Source organism: Littorina saxatilis, linkage group LG2 (genome assembly GCF_037325665.1).
Source record: "Littorina saxatilis isolate snail1 linkage group LG2, US_GU_Lsax_2.0, whole genome shotgun sequence".
NCBI lineage: Eukaryota > Metazoa > Mollusca > Gastropoda > Littorinimorpha > Littorinidae > Littorina > Littorina saxatilis.
This window is the reverse complement of record NC_090246.1, coordinates 7,620,507-7,646,544: the sequence shown is the minus strand read 5'-3', so window position 1 is coordinate 7,646,544 and position 26,038 is coordinate 7,620,507. Positions and strand designations below refer to the sequence as shown.

At 40.6% G+C, this 26,038-nt stretch overlaps 1 long non-coding RNA gene across 2 annotated transcripts; it reads left to right on the top strand.

Moving 5' to 3' along the window:
* The first annotated feature begins 3,643 nt into the window (after window positions 1-3,643).
* On the top strand, window positions 3,644-17,634 carry LOC138958092 (uncharacterized). 2 transcript variants are annotated; one of them, XR_011453293.1, is made up of 6 exons: window positions 3,644-3,912; window positions 4,385-4,480; window positions 4,948-5,044; window positions 5,730-5,792; window positions 6,138-6,231; window positions 17,411-17,634. It is a non-coding gene; the product is annotated as an uncharacterized lncRNA (long non-coding RNA). The 2 variants fall into 2 exon arrangements; XR_011453292.1 differs by lacking the exon at window positions 3,644-3,912 and having other exon boundaries at window positions 4,091-4,480.
* Window positions 17,635-26,038: the final 8,404 nt, after the last annotated feature.

Sequence of the window (26,038 nt, the reverse complement as noted above, 5' to 3'; positions counted from 1 at the left end):
GAGAAGACCGTGCCATTTAGCGAAACAGCAAAGTAAAGAAGACGATATAAACAAAGAAATGATACGTAACAACAAAGGATTGCAGAACAGACAACAGACAAAAGGCAACAAAAATAGGCAACAGAAAACTGAACAAGGTAACAGACAAGAGGCGAAGCCATCAAGGCTCACGTAAGAAATCGACAAACAGTAACGTCAGTAACACAAACTCAATCACTCCGTCACACATACACACACACACACACACACACACACACACACACACACACACACACACACACACACACACACACACACATACACACACACACACACACAGTGACACACACACAGAAAGAGCATAGGTGACACTGTGCAAGAAAGAGAGACACTAGATCTAAATTTGTCTGCATGTAGCCTACTTATAGTCAGGTCGTCATTTCCCAATTTTGACCTTAACCCCTCAAAAAATACCTCGGAGAATGTTTTGACTGTTTTGAACTCTGTGATGTCTGTAGATTACAGATCCGACGGATGACACTCTGTCATCCTTGGGCATTTTGATGTATTCAAGATGGCGGACAAGATGGATTCCAGACTGCAAAATAGTCAAAACTGCATGCTATAAACTAGCAGAACTGTATTTATTTATGTTTTCCGGGAGATAAAACGGGAGTTAATATGCATAACAACAGTTACATGATTAGCAGACACTATAACCCGAATGGCTGGTCTGTTGAGGGACCGTTAAAACTGGTTAACGGAGCAGGATGATATAGTTAGTTTTAGCAATATATTTTTTCAGTTACAGCTAATGGTTTAAGCTTATATGTGTTGTGGGCTTTGATTACTGTTGCACTTTGCTTGACCTTCATCGCATTTCAAGGTCATATGAATGTCAAATGTTCATTCAAATGATAAAGGATTATACTATTTTTGAAGATAAAATGACGAAATGTGTTCATCTTCTTAAAACTTGCCATGAATAAAAACGTTCACCAACACTGAAGGTCACACGTTTTCAAGGTCAAACAATTTCAAGGTCATATATTTTAATGTCTGCAAAACCATCACTTAGCACGTGCATCACTACAAAGATCACTGTCAAGAAGACGAAGCTGAGATTGTATGGCCATGTAACAAGAACAGGCGGGCTCAAGAGAAGATAGAGAAGACAAATGAACAGAGGGACAGATATCATTACAGAGTGGATTGGGAAATGTTTTGCAACTTCCCAAAAATTGCTCACAGCCGCTAGAGGTGGAGACAGCTTATGAAGCGCTCGTCGTTGAAGTGGCCCTACCATCCTGGTGGGTTCCAGAATCAATGAGTGACTTGGTCGGTGAGCAAGCAGATAACAACTTAATCCTGGAAAAGTGGCTGTAATACCCACAATAACTTAAAGTTATCTTGTGCTCTTTTTTTAAGAAGATCTAGTCAGGTGAGGAATGTATACATCAGACGAAAGGCCTTGTAAGGTGTCACAGCGCCAAGCGATTCGTCATATGGAATCCCTTTTGACACCATATACACAGTGTTGTGTCAGTTAGTGACGCCCCGAGGAGGTGTATTAGGCGTCATGTCAAGAGGCTAAACCTGATGTACCATGTCTCACATACAAAAGACCTCTATCTCATAACGTAAAGGTCATGGCGACGAACCAGGGACACTGGTTAGTATGCACTTTACCTCGCCGATGACCACACAGGATGATGTGTAGTTTCTTTCTTTCTTTATTTGGTGTTTAACGTCGTTTTCAACCATGATGTGTAGTTTACCACTCCAGATGACCAGGCGGGATGACCACGCTGGTTTACCACACAAGATGACATGGTCATGCAGTGAGTTTCCAGTTTGAGGGCAGCCACCATCGATCCTTTTTTCAATTGCCGAAATGGTAGCGGATGACTATGCCTGATGACCAATAAATGACAACGCCCGATGATTACGCAGGATGTCATGTAGATTACCAATACGGGTGACCGGTGAGAATTGCCAGTGCGGATGACCAGTGTGGATGACCTGTGCAGATGACCATGAAGGATGACCAGTGCAGATGACCAGTGCGGATTACCGGTGCGGATGTCCAGTGCAGATGATCATGAAAAATGACCAGTGTGGATGACGAGTGCGGATGATTAGTGCGGATGACCAGTGCAGATTATCATGAACGATGACTAGTGCAGATGACCAGTGCAGATGATCATGAAGGATGACCTGTGCGGATGACCAGTGCAGATGATCATGAAGGATGACCTGTGCGGATGACCAGTGCAGATGATCATGAAGGATGAATAGTGCGGATGACCGATGCGGATGATCACAAAAGGATGACCAGTGCGGATGACCGCAAAGGATGACCAGTGTGGATGACCGATCCAGATGACCAGTGCGGGTGACCGGTGAAGGTGACTGTTGCACATGCCCAGTGCGGATGACTACGATGGATGACCAGTGCGGATTTGTGCAATTTCCAAGGAGTAGACATCGACATAAGATGGCACACGCACATTGACCGACTGCGCAACCACAGCATGCTGTTGCACATGGTAAATTTCTCCACAGCCACACTTCAAAATTAGCATGACTTCAGTTGGTGTAGGTTCTACTCCAGGCGGTTTTCTGCCCATCCTACAACCACCCGAAGTCAACTGGATCAAGATTTGGAAGATCCCCGTAGAATTGCAATACAGCCCTTTTCAGATGGACGTTCAGCAATGGGCTGATGTGGGCGGTAGTTTTTGATTTATGTGGACTGGTGCTTGGAGGTTCTAGCTAGCCAGGTTTCATATCTCTCACGTGATATGTTGTTTGAGATTTTGCACCTGTAGCACTCGCTTACAAACTGCGACATTTGCTGAAAGACTTCACCGATTTTCACGCATGGATCTTCTGCAGAGAAATCAAGCACTCCTACGAACACACTGGTTAATGAACAGCTGTCACCAGATGGCATACGCTTCCCTCTAAAATAGCTCTATCGTCTGGTAAACAATCAAATCGGAGAAAACTAGTCTCTCACGATGTTCTTTGATCATCGCCCGCCATTTTGTAAGATCAATTTACAAGTTTTATCTTCGACAGTGAAACCTGTGCTTTGGAACACCATACGCACTAATCGCAAGTCCACGAATAACACAGGTTTCACATCTTCTCAGCCTGGATGTAATTCCATACACACTCATGTGCAAATTGTTTCCATTTAGCAGAATGAAACACGTCAAATGCCTTTGTTTTTTGTCTTGGAAGAGGAGCTCAAGTACGGACACGGACAGCACTACAGGCCATACTGTACGTGTCGTCATATTACTCATTACGTTTTCCCGACGTCATGAAGTTTATGACGCCATTCTAGCCCTTTTTTCTATGGAATGCCTTTTGTGTCTAAACAAAAAAATCAACATTTGCTAATTTTCCTATAATTAATTTTAACTCAATTTGCCCAAGGATTTAAAGATGTCATCCTGCGGATTTGTAAACTTCAGGAGTTAAACTACCCAAAACCATTAAAACATTTTCCGAGGTATTTTTCAAGGGGTTATTGCCATGCCGTAAGGACTATACTTAAGGCTGTTCTTAACCAGACGAACCTTCGTGAAACCTTTGTTTGAAGGTTCGTGGGGTTTGCAAGTCATGTCTTGGGAACCTTGAAGATCGGGCCGAACCTTTGACTCTTCTGCCAAGGAGGAAGACAAATTATTGAAAAACTGAATCTCAATGGCGGACGAAATCACCCAAGTCAAAATTACATTTTCTGAGATTTTATAAAAACAACGCTTGAACGAAAAGGTAGAATGGTGACTTCCGTTCGATTTCAAGTTAAGCTTTTCACTTTTCCGAGCAAGACAACCGCTGAGAGTGAAAAAACGCCGCTGTTCGACTTCGAAATTTCCAGTCGTAGACCTTCGCTTCTGCAGCATTGTGTTAGTGCAGGTGAGGCAGTGTTACTCATTCCGCTGAGCTCGTTTTCGTATTGTTGTGCATTAGGATCATCTAGTATGATATGAATAAAAGCAGGAATGACTTCGGCATGTAAACGCATTGATTTTGTCGAAATCAGCACAGCAGTAAGCTAGATTCTTTCTGCTCAATTTGTTTAATTTTATGACTTTGATTTTGATTGTTTGTTTATCTCATCGGCACAACATCCATCAGGCAAAATATCAATATGTTGAATGATAACGTTGAGATAAGGAAGTTCACACATTTATCTGCTTGCAACAACAATCGCAAGGACAGATCTATCTGCTTCGTTGACTGCTAGATTTTCATTGAATTTCCCAAGTAATGATGATCTCGTTTTCAATTAGATCTGGACAGTGTTTGTGTTCTTAGATTCATGATTGACCATGCAGGCTGATTGAGATCATAACATTGTGTTTGTTTGTGCTGGTGCAATGTGCAGATCAATGGCCCGGACCGCAGGATGACCCAGTGATCAATACAACTTGCGTTCACCACTCAACATTGTCTTCCACCTAACTCAAGGGCACAAATAAAGGTACATGCTGGTGAAATCATTGTGCAATTTATGTCTGTGAAGATCAAGATAGTTGTTAGCTCTAACTGATCATGCTTATTATTATCAAGTTACATACACACTCCGCCCCAGCACCACCCTAAACCCATAACAACACTCTCCAGTCCAACTACCCCCACCCTTCCGTGCAACATATGTTGCCGTCTGTACCTTGTTTGTGGTTATGGGGAGTGCTCAAATAGTTCCATAACTGTTAATATAAATTAAAAGTACTGAGAGTTTCATTTTCCATTGCTCTTCCCCTTCCTCACGTCACATTACACACTCCCTTTGCCCCATCCCCCACCCCCTCTCTCTTTCTATGCTCTCTTTTTTCTTTTACTTCTTCTTCTCTTTCTCTCTACCTGTATAAATCAGCTCTCTGGTTGTTGCTTCTGTAAGTGTAATGTAAAGTTCTACATCTCAGCATTTGTATTGTCATTTTTCAGAATGCCCTTGTAATAACTTCAGCGTCTGCCCATGGAGTCTATATATAGGTCAAAGTCTCAAATGTGATGTGATCAAGAGGATGCCGCAATGATCCAGGTAATATTGCAAATACTCAAACTGATCTAAAAGCAGAAGCATAACGTGATCCACAAACATTTCTGCTTAAACATTACAGGGTTACAGTACACCCAGAAAAACAGCTGGATGTTAGTGCATAATTATCTGCAAGTGCAAGCAACATCGACCCTCTCCCCCTGCTCTTTTTCCATCAGCAAGAGCAACATTTATTTTCATGTACAACTTTTCTAGTGCCTCTTATGTTGTATAACTGTTGATATTTAAATGAAGCAAGTGTTTGTTTTCAATGGCACTGCATTTCCCATGTACACACACACACACACACACACACACACACACACACACACACACACACACACACATTCGCATTGTCTCTGCCTGTCTGTCTGTCTGTGTCTGTCTGTCTGTCTCTCTCTCTGTCTCTCTCTCTCTCTCTCTCTCTCTCTCTCTCTCTCTCTCTCTCTCTCTCTCTCTCTCTCTCTCTCTCTCTCTCTCTCTCTCTCTGTTTTTACATCAGTAATTTTGATCACTTGCACTTCACTGGGATTTAGTTACTGAATCAGTCATTCAGTGAGAGTGTTATGTAGAGTAAGAGTATTGAGTCTGCTGCTGCTGCTGCTGTTGTTCTTACTCATTACTGTTTCTCCTCTCTGCATAATTCTTGTTCTCCCTTAAAATGCTGGTGTTTTTTTCATCATTACAGTATCTGTCCATTGAGTCTGCGTCTGAGCTGTGATGGGACCAAAAAGATTCCAGAATGAAAGAGGTAACTTTTACTGATCTTTATTTAGTTAATGGAGAAGTTGGTTCACATAATGCATTACAGAGTTGCTGCCTTTTTAGATATCATATATTAAACATTGTACCAGTCATTACATGATCAAACTGTGTTAGCCACCCCACCTTCCCCGGTTGCCAGCTATCCTTCTATCCCCGCCTCTAAACCCCCACCCCAATCCTTCCATCTCCCCCAAATCAAATTTACTGACACAACACTGATTTTCATTTTACCTTATTTAAGTGTTCTTTGAATAAAATTATATAGCCTGTTGCTGCTGCAAATGTTGTTGTGACTGTTCTTCCTCAGTGTATATTTTTGTCGTTTCCTCAGAATGCAGTTCTCCCATGCACCACAGCGTCTATCAATGGAGTCTACAATATTGTCTGGGATGTGATTTGAGCAAGAGCATGTCAGAATGATCAAGGTAACTTTTTAAACACACAGAACTGATCAAACTGTAGAATTCAAGTACACAATTTCAGATGTTTTCAAATGAATAATATACTGCAACAGTCAGGGTCTTTCTCCACATAAAGAGTGTGAGGTTTTCTTGGTAAAATTGCGATTTTTGTCGCTATGCGCAGAGTGCGACCTTTTTATTTGATTTTTGTACTATAAAGGCAGTTATTCAAATAAAAGAAAGTCTTGCATGGGGAGGAAGGAATATGCATGAGGCTTTTGACAAGACAAACGGTCCTTATTAGAGCCTAAACATACGTTCCTTACCGTTAGAACCAAAATGTCAGACATCATAGATGCTCCAATTAAACAAAAGAAGGGCATCCTTTTACTTTAACATAATTATACACTGTACCGCACATTAATAACCTGGTTGTGTTCTGCATAGTGGGAACATTTTTGCTTAATGAATTTCACATGTGTCTGTAACTTGAATCTCCACCAAAAGAAGCTGGACGTAAAAAGGGGTGTTTAAAAAAAGCGCCCTATTTCCTTTTTGATCTCTTTTTTTTTCGCAGTCAAAAATGTGATTAAAAAGAAAATAGGGAGGTTTTTTTACCATCCTGTATAGTCTTGTTGTTCTCATGTAAAAACCTAGTCAAACATGTGGTGTCTGATATGCTGGGTAATATGGTGAGGAACATGCCTTTAAAGTGTAACTAAACAGACATTTTGAAGTGTCAGCTTTACTGAATTGCTTTATGTTTTGTCCAAGTATAGACCTGTAGAAGCGATACTGGACGATTTTTCCAACGTTTACTGTGTTTTCTGATTTACTACGATTTTTTAAAAGTGTTGAACCCATTTCAGATTTACCTGATTATCTGTTCTTGATTTGATACTTCCAAAGAACAAGTGGTACTTTGAGTTCCGGTTTTATGTTTTAACCAATCAGAATTTGGTTCCTAAATAAAATCGTCTGCTGCCTGTCCCAGCAGAGTCGGCAACAAGCACTGCTTGCCACATGTGTGATGTTACCAACAGAAATAGCCATAAATTGGGCAAGGTAGCAATGTAAATGAATTGGATCTAACTAATGTGCTTGTACTGCATCTCTGGCCTTTGAATTCAAAATGTACTGGCTCAGCGTGAGAGGCAACATCCTGTCGAAGTCGTAAGCACGAGGTTGACTGGGAGATTATTATTCGAAGAGCATGCTGAAACGGATTGTAAGTACAATATTTTACATGTTCTCGACATTTCTGTTGATCTTACTTAACTTTAATTGTTTCCTTGATTTAAAACCCTAGGGCTTGTATTTTCAGTTGTGATACTAAGCACGTATCTTTACCACAGTATCCGATCACTTCACACTTTGGAATGATGAAGTGGAATTATTTCTGGATCTAATTTATTCCTTGTTCCCCCCTCTCGATTCCTTTTTTCGCCACATATGATTGTATTGTCGTGTCAGGGGGTAGATGCGTGTACTGGCTGATTTTTTTATTTTTTTACTTCGGTCAGATACAGATGATTGGAAAAAAAACTTGTCAAGGATTTCAGAATTTAATAGATCTGTTCGAAGTTTTTACGGGATGGGTCCTGTTACAATACAGACTGAATGTGCCCAAGATGAACTTTTGATTAAACATACACACACAAATGAATCTCTTGAGTTTGTTATACGGCGAATGTCCAGTTTCCACCACCACGTCTGTGGTATGTTTTTATACTGTTTGATTGAATAGACTGACGTGCATTCTCTCGCAAATGTGCGCGCGTGTGTGTTTGTCTGTGCCTCAGACTTATTAATCAAAGATGATGTTGCACATTGCAGATCTATGCGACAGGAGCAAGTGGACAAGACAGCTACATTTGTCTGAGCGAAGATCCAACTGTAAGCTCTTTTAGCCGAAGACAGCGAGCCTGGGTGCATGCATGCAAGCTTCTGTCATGTTCGTGTGAGTGCTGCAGGGCTATTAGACGACTTTTCATTATTCTTGATTTGGAGATCCATGCAGGGTATTAGAAAGTGCAGAATATACACGTTTGAACAAATACGATGTGTGTTTGCTCTGAAAAAAAGAAAAGACGCAACAAACAAACATTGTATTTGTTTAAAGTATCACAAATATTTATTACCTGTATCTGTATGTTTTGATAATGATGAAGGGTAAATTACTTTGACGTGTGCTTTTTTTTTTTAACCACACTGATAACGAATGATAGAAACACAGACACACTTAATAACATATCCACAAACATTGTAACAATAAATGTAAGCTGAACAATGCCTGCAACACATTTCAGGCTTCAGAAGGAAGTAATTATGAGATTCAGACAGAGAGAGAAAGCCCAACACGAAACCAGTTGTGACATTTTTTATTTCATTATGTAATATTAAAAACACGACAACAACGTATTTCCTGTACTTAGTTTCGTGCAATTATGGATTGCAAAGTATGTCTAATTGAGTGGCATAAAGAGGCACAGTTGCATGAAAAACCAACTCGGATCTTGACCAGGATCAGGATTTTACATGGACACAACCTAGAATTTAACATCCTGGGGGGAGGGGGGTACTGCGCCTTTCACATCAAGATGTAAAGATCTATTTTAAATAATACTTATTAGAAGGGAACAAAATCAAACAAACTACAACAATCGTTCTGAGGGGAGAGAATTACCTCTTCCGAAGAAATTACCTCCCTTGCTTTTCTTGTCGTGACTTATGTAGAGTAAAGTGAATAGAAAGTGAATCAGTCAGTAACAAAAAAAACAACAACATTTCTTAAGATCAATGAGGAGTCTTGAAGTATTTGTCAATGTTAATCTTGTATGCATAACAAACAATATATTACGGATTGATAATTAAAGAAAATCGTCTCTTCTACAGGGTTGACCCCCCCTAAAAAGGACACCCACAACCATGCAAATTACTTCTGCATCTGCTGAACCAATTATTTTATATATGGTATTCATTAACTTCAGTTTATGTTCTGCCTTTCCAGTAAGTGGCAATATTGTAAATTGAATGGTCTGACTTTTGTGCAATTTTAATTTTTTTCTCCAAATTCGGGGGTCGACTAAACAGAACGAGTTTTGACATTGAGCGGTAGCCATTTTTATCTAATTTAAACCCTTCAGGCTTTTACCTTTTTGATTATTTTGAATGTCTGAGTATGTAAAAACATCCCCTTCAACCCCCAGGCTATCGATGACCTGAAGAAAGCATGCAGTTACAGCTAGGTTCAGGGCAATCCTCAGACACGAAAGCGTTGGTGTCATTGGTGATGCAAAAGTTAGATAATTTAACCTACAAATTTGCCACTTTGTGAACTGCACATGCATAAAATCAAGTTTAAGTATGCTGAATATGAAGTTATCCAGTCAATTGGTGTAGAAGTTATAGCATTTCTGTCAGTTAACAGTATTTAAAATCTCTAAAGTAAAATCTGACATATTCGAAAGTTTTGCATAAACACCCAGACAATTTTTACGATACTCTCCTAAGCTTCTCCACTTCTCAGCCCTGTCTTGGAAATGAATTCGAATAAGGCAGTCAAAATAACTTAGTTTGGAGCACCCATCAATCAGAATAAGCATTAACTTTTGACACAGGAAATATCTTCTACCGAAAGCTCTCCTGGTTTTATTCTACATTTTTCCTGCATAATGGTAACAAATTTAATGATAAATCTAAACAACGAAGTGACTGTGGTAAGATGAACAAAGTTAAAAAAACAAAGGATTACTGTAAATGGTTTACGAATCGAAATCTAAACAAGTTTTAATGATAAGTAAAATGATAAAAAAATAAAATTAAAAAAAGCTAACGTCCTCGCATTTGTCCAGAATTATTCCATGTTTAACATGGGAACAGAGGGATAATTGGTCTAAAGAATTTTTAAAAAGGAGGGTTAGGGACTATCTGTATGCAATGCCCGCTATAGGCGAAAGACTTTTGTGGAAGCCATGGAAGAATGCATCGCTGTTGTGCTGGTTCAGCTTGAGGTCCTGTCCTTGCGAATATCCTGCACACACAAAAACACGACTTTTTAAGCCACTTATGTTGCATTCCGTGACATAGCTTTGTTAAAACCGTGTGCCTGATAATAATTTTGTTTGTTTGTTTGTTTATGTGTTGCTTAACGTCCAGCCGACTACGCAGAGCCATATCAGGACGAGGAAGGGGGGGATGAAGGGGGCCACTTGTCAAGCGATTCCTGTTTACAAATGCACTAACCCATTACTTGTGTCCCAGCAGGCTTTAGTAAAACTAAATTAATACCTACTGGAAGATTACCAGTTTCCAGTATGTTAAAATAGGCTTAACCTATCTACTGCTGGACTTACATCAGAACACTAACAGATTAAACTATACATGAATCGCGAGACAAGCGGCAAGAGAAGAGATTTTTGGAAAAAATACAGGTGAATGAGCAAGAAGGCAGAAAAAAGAAAAGAATTCATGAAGAAAAAGAGAGCATGACAGGAAAGAGGAACCAAAAATCTACCTAACAGCAAACTATAAAGCTCCTGCGGTTCCAAAAACAGGAGGGGCCTTTAATTTCATAACCGCAGTGCCCCACTGCGGGACCTGATAATAATGACAGATTTTGTTGATATACATTTTTTTTTTAAGACACCCCATATAATATTGTTTGACAATCTCTTTCAACATAGTTTACGAATCACCAATGTGTATACAAACGCAAATAACCCACAGGTCAATAAATTACTTTCCAGAGAGAGAGAGAGAGAGAGAGAGAGAGAGAGAGAGAGAGAGAGAGAGAGAGAGAGAGAGAGAGAGAGATTAAAACTAGAAAATGTGTGCTATATAAAACAAGGATAATCTCTGTCAAATCTTCGCTTGTACCTGCATGGTGTTTACTGCGCTATATACACAACCTGTTTTATTTCATTTATTTATTTATTATTTTTTTTTTTTTTGGGGGGGGGGGGGGGGTGGATGTTTTGTGATGAGGGTTTTTTCAAAGCCTTTACTGCTTTAGTCATTGAATCCACCCGACTTCGATTTATTGTTCAGTGATGGGTAATTGTGTGACCAACTATGTAAGTTAGTGATTGTTCTGGCTTCATACAATGACATTGCATTAATTTTATAAGTGTATATGTGTGTGTTTCAGGCAAAAGCTGATATTACAGTCCTAGTTGTATGCAGTACCTCTGCTTCTTCGTTCAGGAATCAAAGTATACAATCTAAACCGATTATTTTGTTCAATAATGTTCAGCTTACCATCCCGAAGAAGGCAGTAACGTGCCGAGATATTGATTATAGATATTAACGTACCTAACCTGGTTACTGGTGTGTTTTCTTTTTATTTCAATAATGTAAATGTGTGACAACTTGCAGGGTACTTGATGTTCAGAGCAATTTTTCTGGCAAAAGACCTTTTATGGATCAAAGAAAACTTTTGTCATAGTGCACAAGTCAATCAATTTGGTTGATAAATAATTTGTGCTGCATTTTCCCTGGTTCCAAAACGTAGTATGTATTACCACATGTCCTTACCTGTCATTGGCATCACATGATTCTCTGCAAGCAGTCTTTTGTGGAAATACGTCATTTAACACTTGCACTTATAGTAGGTGGCTGTGGAACGGTAGACATGCAACGACAACGAACAACAAAAGACAAAGTGTGGAGTACACTCATTTTTCTTAACATACGCTAAGTTTCTTTGAGAATGCTCCAAGTGAGAAGCAGCGGTTCCTAGGCCTTATATCACAATTAAACAGCTTCTTCTCAGAATCAGGAGGGAAAAAACTGTTATATGGCGAGATGTCGTGACAAGAACAGACAGCAGCAGCAGCAACAACAACATTGCTAAATCGTCGCTTTAACAAAATTTCATGTTTAGCATCGCAGACAAAGCACGGCTACTGATCCGACCAAAGCCACACTTCATGCACGATGGGCACATTGTTATGGCCAGCTTGTTAACGTGCGCATTGTGTATGTTTTACATAGAATTGAATGTGTTTGTCGTTGTGTCTGTCATCTATCCTAGTCGTTTGATTTAGAATAAAGCAAACTTATTACAATGACGATTTTCTTCGGTTTTTGATGAAGGATTGGCATCAAGACTTTTCCTATTTTCCAACTCTGCCACCATACACTGGCCGTTCAGGTCTGCATGTCGACCACATGGTGTGTGATCAGATTTTTTGGACATGTTCACAATGCTTACATGACCACCAAATGGAAAATCAGTTGGTATTTGTTATGTTTTTGTGTTAGCACAATCTTCATACAAGTAAACAGAAACAGTTTTGTTGCAAACAGAGCCTTCATAAGAAAAAATGCTTCTAAGTCAAAATACATACCCTCTTTTTCGTATTGCGTAAAATATACCCATAAATTCTGGACATCATATTTTTATTTTTTTTCACAACAATGAAACCAAACTTTGGCATATGTTTTAGCAATATATTCACAATACAACCTATGAGTTTGAAGGCTGCATCTAGTTTTGTTTATTTTTGAGAATTTTTTTGCAAACCCATGCAAATGGCCAGTTTCTGGGGAGAGACTGGGGAGATAATGGCCAGTATAGAAAGAGTATAATAAGTAAATTCATGTGAGAAGTTGGTATTTTGCTCGTTTGCCTTCGCGTTCTTGATAGCCTGTTGCAGCATTTGTATCACTTCCCTCGACATTCAAAACGCCAATGTATTTCTGAAAGTAAAATAAGGATATTGACCGAAACATCACACAAGTGGTATATCATATGCTAGGTTTACATTGTTTACAGTGCCTGTTCTACGACCACATCTGATTGTAATTTAAATAAAGAAAAACTGTATCTATTTGTTACTTCTCTATTTGTGTGTGTTTGTGTGTGTGCAGGGGCGGATCACATCATTTTTAAGGGGGAGTTTCCAAATTTCTTTTAGGGACAATTTGACGACGCGAAGTGTTTAGTTGAAGACGCGAAGCGTTCAACCTCCTTGGGGGGGGGGGGGGGGGGGGGGGTTAAGAAGAAAAAATTGAATCACATCAAGGACAATTGATCGATCTGGCGCAACCTGAGCAAACTAATTAGCCAACTTCTTTCCAAAATCGTCACTTAGAATACAAAGGCCGGCTCCTAAGTGGTCCGGAAACCCCGGAACCCCCCTCCGGATCCGCCCAGTGTGTGTGTGTGTGTGTGTGTGTGTGTGTGACCGATGACCGTCTCTAAATTCTAATCGTTGCGTTTGCATGGTAATAAAGTTTTAATACTGGATATGCCCATGAAAAAATATCATTTCTTGTTCATGTCATTGTGTGTGTGTGGCCAGGACCGTGACTTCTGCTTGCCTCGACGTCTTCAGAAAAGACACAAAATGCCAGCAGGCGTATGTTCTTGGAGCACTCAGTATGCCGTCATCTGCAAACAAATAAATACAAATTATTCAATTGTGTAAATAAAGAACAATCACTTTAATATTACAACAACAAATTCATATAACTGTAGTCTTCACCAGAGACATCCACTACACTATCTTTAAATAAAACTGCCGTAAAAAATTTAAATACTATAAAACTTACCCCCACTCAGATCTATTTGGGATTATTCAAGTTTCAACCATGAAACGATGCCGGTTTGGACAGATCTGCTAGTTTGCCGCTGAAACTGAAATCAAAGGCGATCTTCAGAACTATTTCTAATCTTGTATTTGTGATTAATATAAAATACTGATCTTCCCAATAGAAGCTGATGTGTATACACATGACCAGGACAAGGTATTTTGTTACAGGGAATTTACGCAGACGTCGCAGTTCAAAATATCGTTTTAGATCTGATTTTGTACAGCAGCCTGTGTGATTCAGAATCGTCTGCCCTTTTTCGGTTTAACATTTTATGGACGATTCCTATGAGACTGCTCAATCATAACTGATGACAAATTCAGAAACAGATGATGGTTTCAAGTAGGCTACAGTAATGATTCGTTAAAAATGTCAAGCCACTCGTCGATCATTCACACTCAAAGAACCCAAGCCAAATCTGCTCTGGTTCCGAGCAGCTTTTTCAAACTGAGACCCTAATTGTTACGCATCTGCCGCGAAAAGATAGACCACAAACAAGCGGCACTGTACCATGCTTTCGTTTATGTTGCTAAACAGATTAAATGTGCATTGTAAATGTGCTTACAGCAAAGAAATGCATCCTTACTTACCACAAAAATACTGGTACCACATTCATCGCACTTGTGTCTTCTTACCAAAACCTATCGATATGTTTGTTTACGATATATTGGTAATTACTAACCGTTAACTATTTTTCAAAAATCTGAAATGACTTTTAAGAATCAAAGAAAGATTCGCTAAAACGGTTGACTTTCAGAAAATAAGCAATATTTTTCTGAACCATGAAATAAAAATCGAAAACTCCGTTTGATCTTTTATTTTGGTAGATTGATGACAACAGCCGGAACTGAAAGTACCAGAACCAAAAATTAAGGGCATTAATCAGGTAAACTAAGAAGATTGTCGTTCCTGGCGCGCACTTCACATGTCCGTCAAACAGTGTCCGAGTGAGAGAAAAAAATTTTTTTTCGCAGTTCGACAGTATATGAGGCCCTTCTTCATATCAAAGTGTAAAGGTTGCTGAACGATGTTTTTCCTTTTTGCTTGTTTAGTTACACTTTAAAGGCCCAGTCATAATTGTGAAAGCCGTTCTGCTCAGCTAGAATTTGATGAATTTTGTTGTTGTTGTGTTTAATGAAATGAATTCGCAAAAAGGAAAACAATTTTTTTTTACTGTTCACACAAAGCACTTGTAGATATTTGGTATGTGCTGCATGTCAGGGGTGGTCTTATTCAATCAATCAATATGAGGCGTATATTGCGCGTATTCCGTGGGTACAGTTCTAAGCGCAGGGATTTTTATTTTTTATTTTTTGTTTAATTTTATGCAATTTATATCGCGCACATATTCAAGGCGCAGGGATTTATTTATGCCGTGTGAGATGGAATTTTTTTACACAATACATCACGCATTCACATCGGCCAGCAGATCGCAGCCATTTCGGCGCATATCCTACTTTTCACGGCCTATTATTCCAAGTCACACGGGTATTTTGGTGGACATTTTTATCTATGCCTATACAATTTTGCCAGGAAAGACCCTTTTGTCAATCGTGGGATCTTTAACGTGCACACCCCAATGTAGTGTACACGGAAGGGACCTCGGTTTTTCGTCTCATCCGAAAGACTAGCACTTGAACCCACCACCTAGGTTAGGAAAGGGGGGAGAAAATTGCTAACGCCCTGACCCAGGGTCGAACTCGCAACCTCTCGCTTCCGAGCGCAAGTGCGTTACCACTCGGCCACCCAGTCCTAATACATACAGGTAAACTGACAGGTACTTTTCCACAGTGGAACCCCCCTTTCAGACCCATTCATTTCAGACTTCCTCCTTTTTAAGATCTTGCTTCTTTAGATGTTCTGTGACGGGTGAAGTGGCGCGCAGTGGTAAGACGTCGGCCTCCTAATCGGGAGGTCGTGAGTTCGAATCCCGGTCGCTGCCGCCTGGTGGGTTAAGAGTGGAGATTTTTCCGATCTCCCAGGTCAACTTATGTGCAGACCTGCTTAGTGACTTAATCCCCTTCGTGTGTACACGCAAGCACAAGACCAAGTGCGCACGGAAAAGATCCTGTAAACCATGTCGGAGTTCGGTGGGTTATGGAAACACGAAAATACCCAGCATGCCTACTCAACGAAAGCGGAGTGAAGCTGACTATGCTCTCAGAGTATAGTGTGGGGAACCCAAATGGGCAAACAAGCTCACACGTCACCAGAATTTCTGGAACGCTGAAGAAGAAGATGTTCTGTTCATAACCTCTGTAAATTACCCCCATTTTTAGACCCCTTCCATTTTAAGACTTGATTTTCTCACATTTTTTAAGGTCTTAAAAGGGGTTTCCCCTGTACTCCTAAAAAACCCTGACCCACAAAGTAATTTAATTATAACTGCTGTAATCGTTCCTTCCGTGTGCTATTATCTGTGGGTTTTTTTTTCTCCTGTGTTGTCTCATCCTCTGTGCGCCCTGAAAGAGACCTCCGGGTCGAAATTGCCGTACCTTGTCTTATCCAGCTGTGATCCCGCCTTCGTATTAATGTGAGGGCAGTACTTTTTTTAAACTTTCAATATTGACCGTACGTTTTGCATAAAACACCAATAATGAATTAAAAATACATCAGAAAATTATTTCCTCACTATACACAATAACCCCTCATTTAAAGGCTGACAAAGTCCTATTTAATTAGTTTACTTACTTCCAGGGCTTTTCCCATCGTTGCGGGGATGTATAAATTAAGCTTCCTGCAAAGTTTTAGGTTTGAAGTCCTTACCAATTACAAGAAATAATAAATTCTTAATAAAGTTTATTGCTATCATTAGAAACAGTTCTCCAGGGCTTGGGCTATTTTTAGACCGTCAACACAGACAGTACAGCTTCGTCAATCCCCGCGTGAAGGAAATCGCTCAACTTCCACGTGCAAAACGTAGTGATATTGACACGCCAGATTAGCGCGGTAGCGGATTGTGCTAAGCAGGAAAGCGCGCTTTTCTGTATTCTTGTTAACTTCGCAATTTCCGGAAAACATCCACTTTCACTTTGAGACTGTTCTGTTTACATTTGACACTATCAACACCACTTTGCAATATTGAAATATTTTTTTTCTGTTTTCGAATGCTACAGCCAATTGTTATTATATCCCCTTAGGTACAGTTTTATAACATTATTGGCACATGTAAACAATAGGAATTAATTAATGAACGCTACGAAAAGGGCAGCCTTTAACCTATGAACTTGCAACTGTGTTGACCTGTGTAATGTAACATAGACCACCACCATCTCTGTCTCTCTCTCTGTCTCTGTCTCTCTCTCTCTCTCTCTTACACCCCTTACCTGTTCGCAAACCTTTACCCAAATGTATGCTAAATGTATATATAATACAAGACAAGACATGGCAAGACAAGACAAGTTAGGAAAAGGTTGCCAGTAGGCCAATAGAGGGATGACAAGACAAGACAAGGCATGACAAGACAAGACAGGACAGGACAGGGACCACAAAAAAAAATAAAGAAAAAAATAAAGATAACTAATTCGGTCAACAGATGTAAAAGAAATAAGCATTTGTTTGGGTTGAATGTTTGGGTGTCACCCTGTATATATTTGTATTTTTGCAGGACAGGGTCGAGTTGTGATGATGTCAGGGCGACTGAAGACACACCAACAAGTATTCTTCGGAAGTGTTTGGAACACAAATGAACATTTATTTATTTCATAATAAAAAGGCGGCTGACATTGATGTTCATATCGGTTCATGTTCATATTCTCAGCACAGACGTGTGCTTAGAAATCGGATGTTTAAGAATAAGAGACAACCCTGAATAAAGCCTTATGAAATATGGTTGGAGCTGGATCAAAAGTGTGTGTGTGTGTGTGTGTGTGTGTGTGTGTATGTGTGTGTGTGTGTGTGATTGAAGGGCAACATTTATAAATGATGAGACAGAAAGCTAAAGCACATCCTTTTATCGTACGTTCCATATCGTCCTCCTACTTTAACCTTTGCCGGATGCTGCTTTTGACTACACACTCCCGACGATGCGGGTTTGTCTGTACCCATACATTTGAAAGAGGGTTTTTACCGTTTATTCCTCTAACGACGATGTGGGTTTGTCTGAACCCATACATTTGAAAGAGGGTTTTTACCGTTTATTTCTCTAAAGACGGGGTGGGTTCAGGGAAACCCACAGCGCTACTTCAGTGGGTGCATCGAATTTCTCCCTTCACCGACCTCTTGCAGGGGAGGGAGAGGGGGAGGGAGAGACTGAGAGAGACTGAGAGACTAAGAAAGAGAGAGAGAGAGACAAAGAGAGAGAGAGAGACTAAGAAAGAGAGAGAGAGAGACTAAGAAAGAGAGAGAGAGACTAAGAAAGAGAGAGAGAGAGAGAGACTAAGAAAGAGAGAGAGAGAGAGACTAAGAAAGAGAGAGAGAGAGACTAAGAAAGAGAGAGAGAGACTAAGAAAGAGAGAGAGAGAGACTAAGAAAGAGAGAGAGAGAGACTAAGAAAAAGAAAGAGAGAGACTAAGACTAAAAGAGAGACAGAGAGAGAGACTAAGAGAGAGAGACTAAGAGAGAGAGAGAGAGACTAAGAAAGAGAGAGAGACTAAGAAAGAGAGAGAGACTAAGAAAGAGAGAGAGACTAAGAAAGAGAGAGAGAGACTAAGAAAGATAGAGAGAGAGAGACAAATAAAGAGAGAGAGAGACAAAGAGAGAGAGAGAGAGACTAAGAAAGAGAGAGAGAGAGAGACTAAGAAAGAGAGAGAGAGAGAGACTAAGAAAGAGAGAGAGAGACTAAGAAAGAGAGAGAGAGAGATTAAGAAAGAGAGAGAGAGACTAAGAAAGAGAGAGACTAAGAAAGAGAGAGAGAGACTAAGAAAGAGAGAGAGAGAGAGACTAAGAAAGAGAGAGAGAAACTAAGAAAGAGAGAGAGACTAAGAAAGAGAGAGAGAGACTAAGAAAGAGAGAGAGAGAGACTAAGAAAGAGAGAGAGAGAGACAAATAAAGAGAGAGAGACTAAGAAAGAGAGAGAGACTAAGAAAGAGAGAGAGAGACTAAGAGAAAGAGAGAGAGAGAGACTAAGAAAGAGAGAGACTAAGAAAGAGAGAGAGAGACTAAGAAAGAGAGAGAGACTAAGAAAGAGAGAGAGAGAGAGACTAAGAAAGAGAGAGAGAGAGACTAAGAAAGAGAGACAGAGAGAGAGACTAAGAGAGAGAGACTGAGAGAGAGAGAGAGAGAGAGACTAAGAAAGAGAGAGAGACTAAGAAAGAGAGAGAGATTAAGAAAGAGAGAGAGAGAGAGAGACTAAGAAAGATAGAGAGAGAGACAAATAAAGAGAGAGACAAAGAGAGAGAGAGAGAGACTAAGAAAGAGAGAGAGAGAGAGAGAGAGATAAGAAAGAGAGAGAGAGAGACTAAGAAAGAGAGAGAGAGAGACTAAAAAAGAGAGAGAGAGAGACAAAGAAAGAGAGAGAGAGAGACTAAGAAAGATAGAGAGAGAGACTAAGAAAGAGAGAGAGAGAGACTAAGAAAGAGAGAGAGAGAGACTAAGAAAGAGAGAGAGAGACTAAGAAAGAGAGAGAAAGAGAGACTAAGAAAGAGAGAGACTAAGAGAGAGAGACAGAGAGAGAGACTAAGAGAGAGAGACTAAGAAAGAGAGACAGAGAGAGAGACTAAGAGAGAGAGACTAAGAGAGAGAGAGACTGAGAGAGAGAGAGAGAGACTAAGAAAGAGAGAGAGACTAAGAAAGAGAGAGAGATTAAGAAAGAGAGAGAGAGAGAGAGAGACTATGAAAGATAGAGAGAGACTAAGAAAGATAGAGAGAGAGAGACAAATAAAGAGAGAGAGAGACAAAGAGAGAGAGAGAGAGAGACTAAGAAAGATAGAGAGAGAGAGAGAGACTAAGAAAGAGAGAGAGAGAGACTAAGAAAGAGAGAGAGAGACTAAGAAAGAGAGAGAGAGAGACAAAGAAAGAGAGAGAGAGAGACTAAGAAAGATAGAGAGAGAGAGACTAAGAAAGAGAGAGAGAGAGACTAAGAAAGAGAGAGAGAGACTAAGAAAGAGAGAGAGACTAAGAAAGAGAGAGAAAGAGACTAAGAAAGAGAGAGAGACTAAGAGAGAGAGAGAGACTAAGAAAGAGAGAGAGATAGACTAAGAGAGAGAGAGAGACTAAGAAAGAGAGAGAGACTAAGAAAGAGAGAGAGAGACTAAGAAAGAGAAAGAGAGAGAGAGACTAAGAAAGAGAAAGAGAGACTAAGAAAGAGAGACAGAGAGAGAGACTAAGAGAGAGAGAGACTAAGAGAGAGAGACAGAGAGAGAGACAGAGAGAGAGACAGAGAGAGAGAGAGACAGAGAGAGAGAGACAAAGACAGACAGTCAGATAGACAGATAGACGGATAGACAGATAGACAGACAGACAAACAGACAGAGCAACTGACAACAGACAGACAGAGAGATACGGACAGACAGTCTCTTGGAGACAAACAGGCAGACAGACACTGTTCCGCCGCTTTGGTAATTATGGGTGTAGCAGAACCCGCGCCGTCGGCAGAGGGATAGTTACATTCACTACTACTCTTTAAAAGTATGGGTATGTGTGAACCCGCGCCGTCGGCAGAGGGATAGTTACAATCACTACTACTCTTTAAAAGTATGGGTATGTGTGAACCCGCGCCATCGGTAGTGTTTATGTAAATTATCATAATCAATTAATTTTAATGTTTTGTCATGTACACACTAAAAATTTGCAGACAGAGAGCAAATTAGGTGTGTGAGAGATACTTAAAATTTCAAAACGATACCTTTAATGGTTCCAGAGTTACAATGATTTTAGTGTGTCTCTGGGTACAGGTGAACCCAGGAAGCACGGATGCCGCTTTTGACTACACACTCCCGACGATGCGGGTTTGTCTGAACCCATACATTTGAAAGAGGGTTTTTACCGTTTATTCCTCTAACGACGATGCGGGTTTGTCTGAACCCATACATTTGAAAGAGGGTTTTTACCGTTTATTTCTCTAACGACGGGGTGGGTTCAGGGAAACCCACAGCGCTACTTCAGTGGTTGCATCGAGTTTCTCCCTTCACCGACCTCTTGCAGGGGAGGGAGAGGGGGGGGGGGAGAGGGGGAGGGAGAGACTGAGAGAGACTGAGAGACTAAGAAAGAGAGAGAGAGAGAGAGAGAGAGAGAGAGAGACTAAGAAAGAGAGAGAGAGAGACTAAGAGAGAGAGAGAGAGAGAGACTAAGAAAGAGAGAGAGACTAAGAAAGAGAGACAGAGAGAGAGACTAAGAAAGAGAGAGAGAGAGAGTCTAAAAAAGAGAGTGAGAGACTAAGAAAGAGAGAGAGAAAGACTGCGAAAGAAAGAGAGATAGAGAGAGAGACTAAGAAAGAGAGAGAGAGACTAAGAAAGAGAGAGAGAGACTAAGAAAGAGAGAGAGACTAAGAAAGAGAGAGAGAGACTAAGAAAGAGAGAGAGACTAAGAAAGAGAGAGAGAGAGAGACGAAGAAAGAGAGAGAGAGAGAGAGATACTAAGAAAGAGAGAGAGAGAGAGACTAAGAAAGATAGAGAGAGAGAGACAAATAAAGAGAGAGAGACAAATAAAGAGAGAGAGAGAGACTAAGAAAGAGAGAAAGAGAGAGAGACTAAGAAAGAGAGAGAGAGACTAAGAAAGAGAGAGAGAGAGAGACTAAGAAAGAGAGAGAGAGAGACTAAGAAAGAGAGAGAGAGAGACTAAGAAAAAGAGAGAGGGAGACTAAGAAAGAGAGAGAGACGAAGAAAGAGAGAGAGAGAGACAAAGAAAGAGAGAGAGAGACTAAGAAAGAGAGAGCGAGAGACTAAGAAAGAGAGAGAGAGAGACTAAGAAAGAGAGAGAGAGACTAAGAGAGAGAGAGAGAGAGAGACTAAGAAAGAGAGAGAGAGAGACTAAAAAAGAGAGAGAGAGACTAAGAAAGAGAGAGAGAGAGAAAGAGAGACTAAGAAAGAGAGAGAGACTAAGAGAGAGAGAGAGAGAGACTAAGAAAGAGAGAGAGAGAGACAAAGAGAGAGAGACTAAGAAAGAGAGAGAGAGACTAAGAAAGAGAGAGAGAGACTAAGAAAGAGAGAGAGAGAGACTAAGAAAGAGAGAGAGAGAGACTAAGAAAGAGAGAGAGACTAAGAAAGAGAGAGAGAGAGAGACTAAGAAAGAGAGAGAGAGACTAAGAAAGAGAGAGAGAGAGAGACTAAGAAAGAGAGAGAGAGACTAAGAAAGAGAGAGAGAGAGAGACTAAGAAAGAGCTAGAGAGAGAGAGAGAGACTAAGAAAGAGAGAGAGAGACTAAGAAAGAGAGAGAGAGACTAAGAAAGAGAGAGAGAGAGAGACTAAAAAAGAGAGAGAGAGACTAAGAAAGAGAGAGAGAGAGAGAGACAAAGAAAGAGAGAGAGAAAGAGAGACTAAGAAAGAGAGAGAGACTAAGAGAGAGAGAGAGACTAAGAAAGAGAGAGAGAGAGACTAAGAGAGAGAGAGAGAGACTAAGAAAGAGAGAGAGAGAGACTAAGAAAGAGAGAGAGAGACTGGCTAAGAAAGAGAGAGAGAGCGAGAGACTAAGAAAGAGAGAGAGAGAGACTAAGAGAGAGAGAGACTAAGAAAGAGAGAGAGAGAGACTAAGAAAGAGAGAGAGAGAGAGACTAAGAAAGAGAGACAGAGAGAGAGACTAAGAGAGAGAGACAGAGAGAGAGACTAAGAGAGAGAGACAGAGAGAGAGAGACAGAGAGAGAGACAGACAGAGAGAGAGACAGACAGAGAGAGACAGAGAGAGACAGTCAGATAGACAGACAGTCAGATAGACGGATAGACGGATAGACAGACAGACAGACAGACAGAGCAACTGACAACAGACATACAGACAGAGAGATACGGACAGACAAACAGAGAGACAGACAGTCTCTTGGAGACAAACAGGCTGACAGACACTGTTCCGCCGCTTTGGTAATTATGGGTGTAGCAGAACCCGCGCCGTCGGCAGAGGGATAGTTACAATCACTACTACTCTTTAAAAGTATGGGTATGTGTGAACCCGCGCCATCGGTAGTGTTTATGTAAATTATCATAATCAATTAATTCTGATGTTTTGTCATGTACACACTAAAAATTTGCAGACAGAGAGCAAATTAGGTGTGTGAGAGATACTTAAAATTTCAAAACGATACCTTTAATGGTTCCAGAGTTACAATGATTTTAGTGTGTCTCTGGGTACAGGTGAACCCAGGAAGCACGGCAAAGGTTAAATGCTTGCTAATACAGACGTTCTCCAAGAAAACGTCTATCCAGTAATGTTTTGTTTATCGCAATGAAAGCTTTTTTTTGAGAAGAATGAAGGGGAATCAAATTTTTTAAAAACAAAAACCAAGACCAATTGAATTGCTCAAAACGTTAAGAAACAGGATGATTTTGGTTCAGTGGTACTATTTGTAGACCCTTAAAGCAATACATCCACAAGGGATTCCAGTGTATCATTGCAAATAGAACATTTCTGATATAACCTGAAAATTAAAACAGACTGAATTGTGATAAAAAGAACCAAAATCCCGAGTAGTTTTTTTTTTTTAGGTCTCCCTCTTCACTCAATCCCCAAACTCATATTCTGTACCGAAAAGAGCTCAAACACACACGTGGACAGACAGACACGCACACACACTTTGGTAAACATCATGTATGCTTCTCGACTCTGCTGATCCACAATTAGAAATATCGCTATCATCATTTATTTTTGGTCACCGTCTTTCCCTTTTCACAGGCAAGTTTTTTTGTGTAGCATTTCCCATAGAACCCCGATGGCTCCACGGTAGACACAATGATCAGTCCATACCAGTCATGTTATTTTCTCGAATCAATTTATAACCTTTAACCCAGGAGGGTAAATGACATAGAAGGCTTCGGGTAATCTTGAACTTTAATGTGTTAAATTCATAGCTCATAATTCAGAGGCATTCAAGCCTCCAAATTTGGAGAACCTGCACTTGTAATCATAACAAGTCTTTTAGATCCCTTTAAAGTCACGGAATGAACTCCGATGAACTGTACGAATCATAGCGTACTCTGGTACGAATGCATTTTGTTTACAAATTACATGCGTCAAAGAAGGAATTATCCGTGTCAGCGGACAGGGGAGGCAACTTTGTCGTGTAATTGAAGTCCCTTGGTTGACAACCTACGCCATTTTCGCCGATCAAACAACCAAATTAATTAATTATGCTTAATAGGTTTGGAGCTTAATCCGTCAATTAATTTCATGATAAATGTTCTTGGGCTTGATTACAGGTACTTGGATCTAAAATAAGTAAAGTATGCCACTCGATTCTGAGCTATGAATTTAACACACTAAAGTTCAAGATTACCAGGCTTCGTGCACCATGATCAAGTGGGAAGGAGAGACCCAAATCGACAACCAGCACGGAGTTACCACTCAATCGGTGATTTCGTCTTGGAGGCAGCCATTTTTGGAAGGGGAATAACTTACTTGCTTTTATTGTCGACTCGGAGTGAGCTCCCCTCGTTTGTCGGCGATCCAGGTTTCGTGTCTTAACTGGACGAACTAGACCTTGAGTTTGCCGAACAAGTTCACCCAGTTAAGACACAAACCATGGTTCGCGAACCTTAGTTCGGCGAACCAATGGTTCGTCTGGTTAAGAACAGCCTTTACAGTGACACGACTGCCAACTAGTCTCGGCCCGCTCAAAATAATAATGACCGAGACTTTCAGTACTTCCTTCGCGTCACGTCTAACCCTCTTACGTCATAATGTGACGTCAATGTAATGTGACGTCTTCAAATGTTAGAGTTTCTACCACAGACATACACACGCACGCACGCACGCACATACGCACGCACGCACGCACGCACGCACAGACAGACAAAGTTACGATCGCATAGGCTACACTTACGTGAGCCAAAAACGCCAACAGAAAAAGACAAAATGTTGTCTTCAATAAGAAGGCCGAATAAATAGGGTCTGTGATTCCATGTGGGGATGGGGTAGAGGGGGGGGGGGGTAGGGATAGGGGTAGGGGCATTTATGATACTTACGCCAGTACTCGGCTCAATTTCCAGGTGCTCCGCAGTCCCATTAGCAGAGATGACACTGACGTACACGCTGGAAAAAGCATCAGCCGCGGTATCAACCGGAGGTGTGTAGACCCAGTAGCTCGTCGCCCACTGGAAGACAGGTGTTGGCATATTCATCACCACGTCCGGATACGCTGTACCTCCTCCAGACATGAACTGGGCCACCAGGGTCTGGTGGTCGGCTAGGATCTCAATCACCTCGCTGCTGTTTCTTTTGAAAATGAATACAGTCCTGTCCGTTGGGGAGTCGTAGCAGTCGCCTTGGTAAGAGAAACTCTTGTCCTTCTGCAGAGGGACAATCTTGATGATCTCTTGGAGGCTGGAGTCCATGTTGCTGCCTAGCACGTACTTGCGGCCGATGGTTTCTGTGGGCATCATCTGCTCCATGACCATGTCGACGTGAATGTCGTCAAGCAGCTGCACAATGATGAATTGCACAATAATAAACATGATGAGTGTAATATTATCAGCAGGCAGATAGGGAGATTTGTTGAGGGTGTATGACCGTCTTTGCACAGCTACAAGGTCATCTGTCAAGCCACAATTACAAAAATATGTTTTGCTTCTAATGTCATATCCAGAAAAAACCCTAAAAAATGTATCTGCAGTTTATTAGCTGCCCGTTGGAAGATGTCTATAAGAGGCATGACCCACTTTACACAGCTGACAATTATTTGCCACAATTAACAAAACAATCTTTTGTTTCCTATCGATTTTCCAAATGTTCCGATCCAAATTAAAATTATGTATATGCGCCTGAGAGGATATGTGACATAGCTATGGCCCGCTTTACACAGCTGAAAATCCGTGTGCCAAGCTTAACTTAGTGGACACCGTTTACAATTATCTTTTGTTCACGATCGCATGTCCAAACGTTCCGAACCAAAGTAACGCAGGCAGACATATCAAAGTGCTATTGCCCGCTTTACACAGCAAAGAATTCGTTTGCCAAACTTAACTTGGCACCGTTGACAGACCATTCTTTGTTTCCAATGTATGTCATGTTAACATGTCCCGAAGTGTTATATGCGGGTAGGAAGATGGAGAATTAATAGCTATGATCCACTTAACACATCTAAGAGGCCACCATTTACAAAATGATTGTGGTTTCCCATTTCATGTCCACATGTTTCAAACCAGAGGGAAAAAAA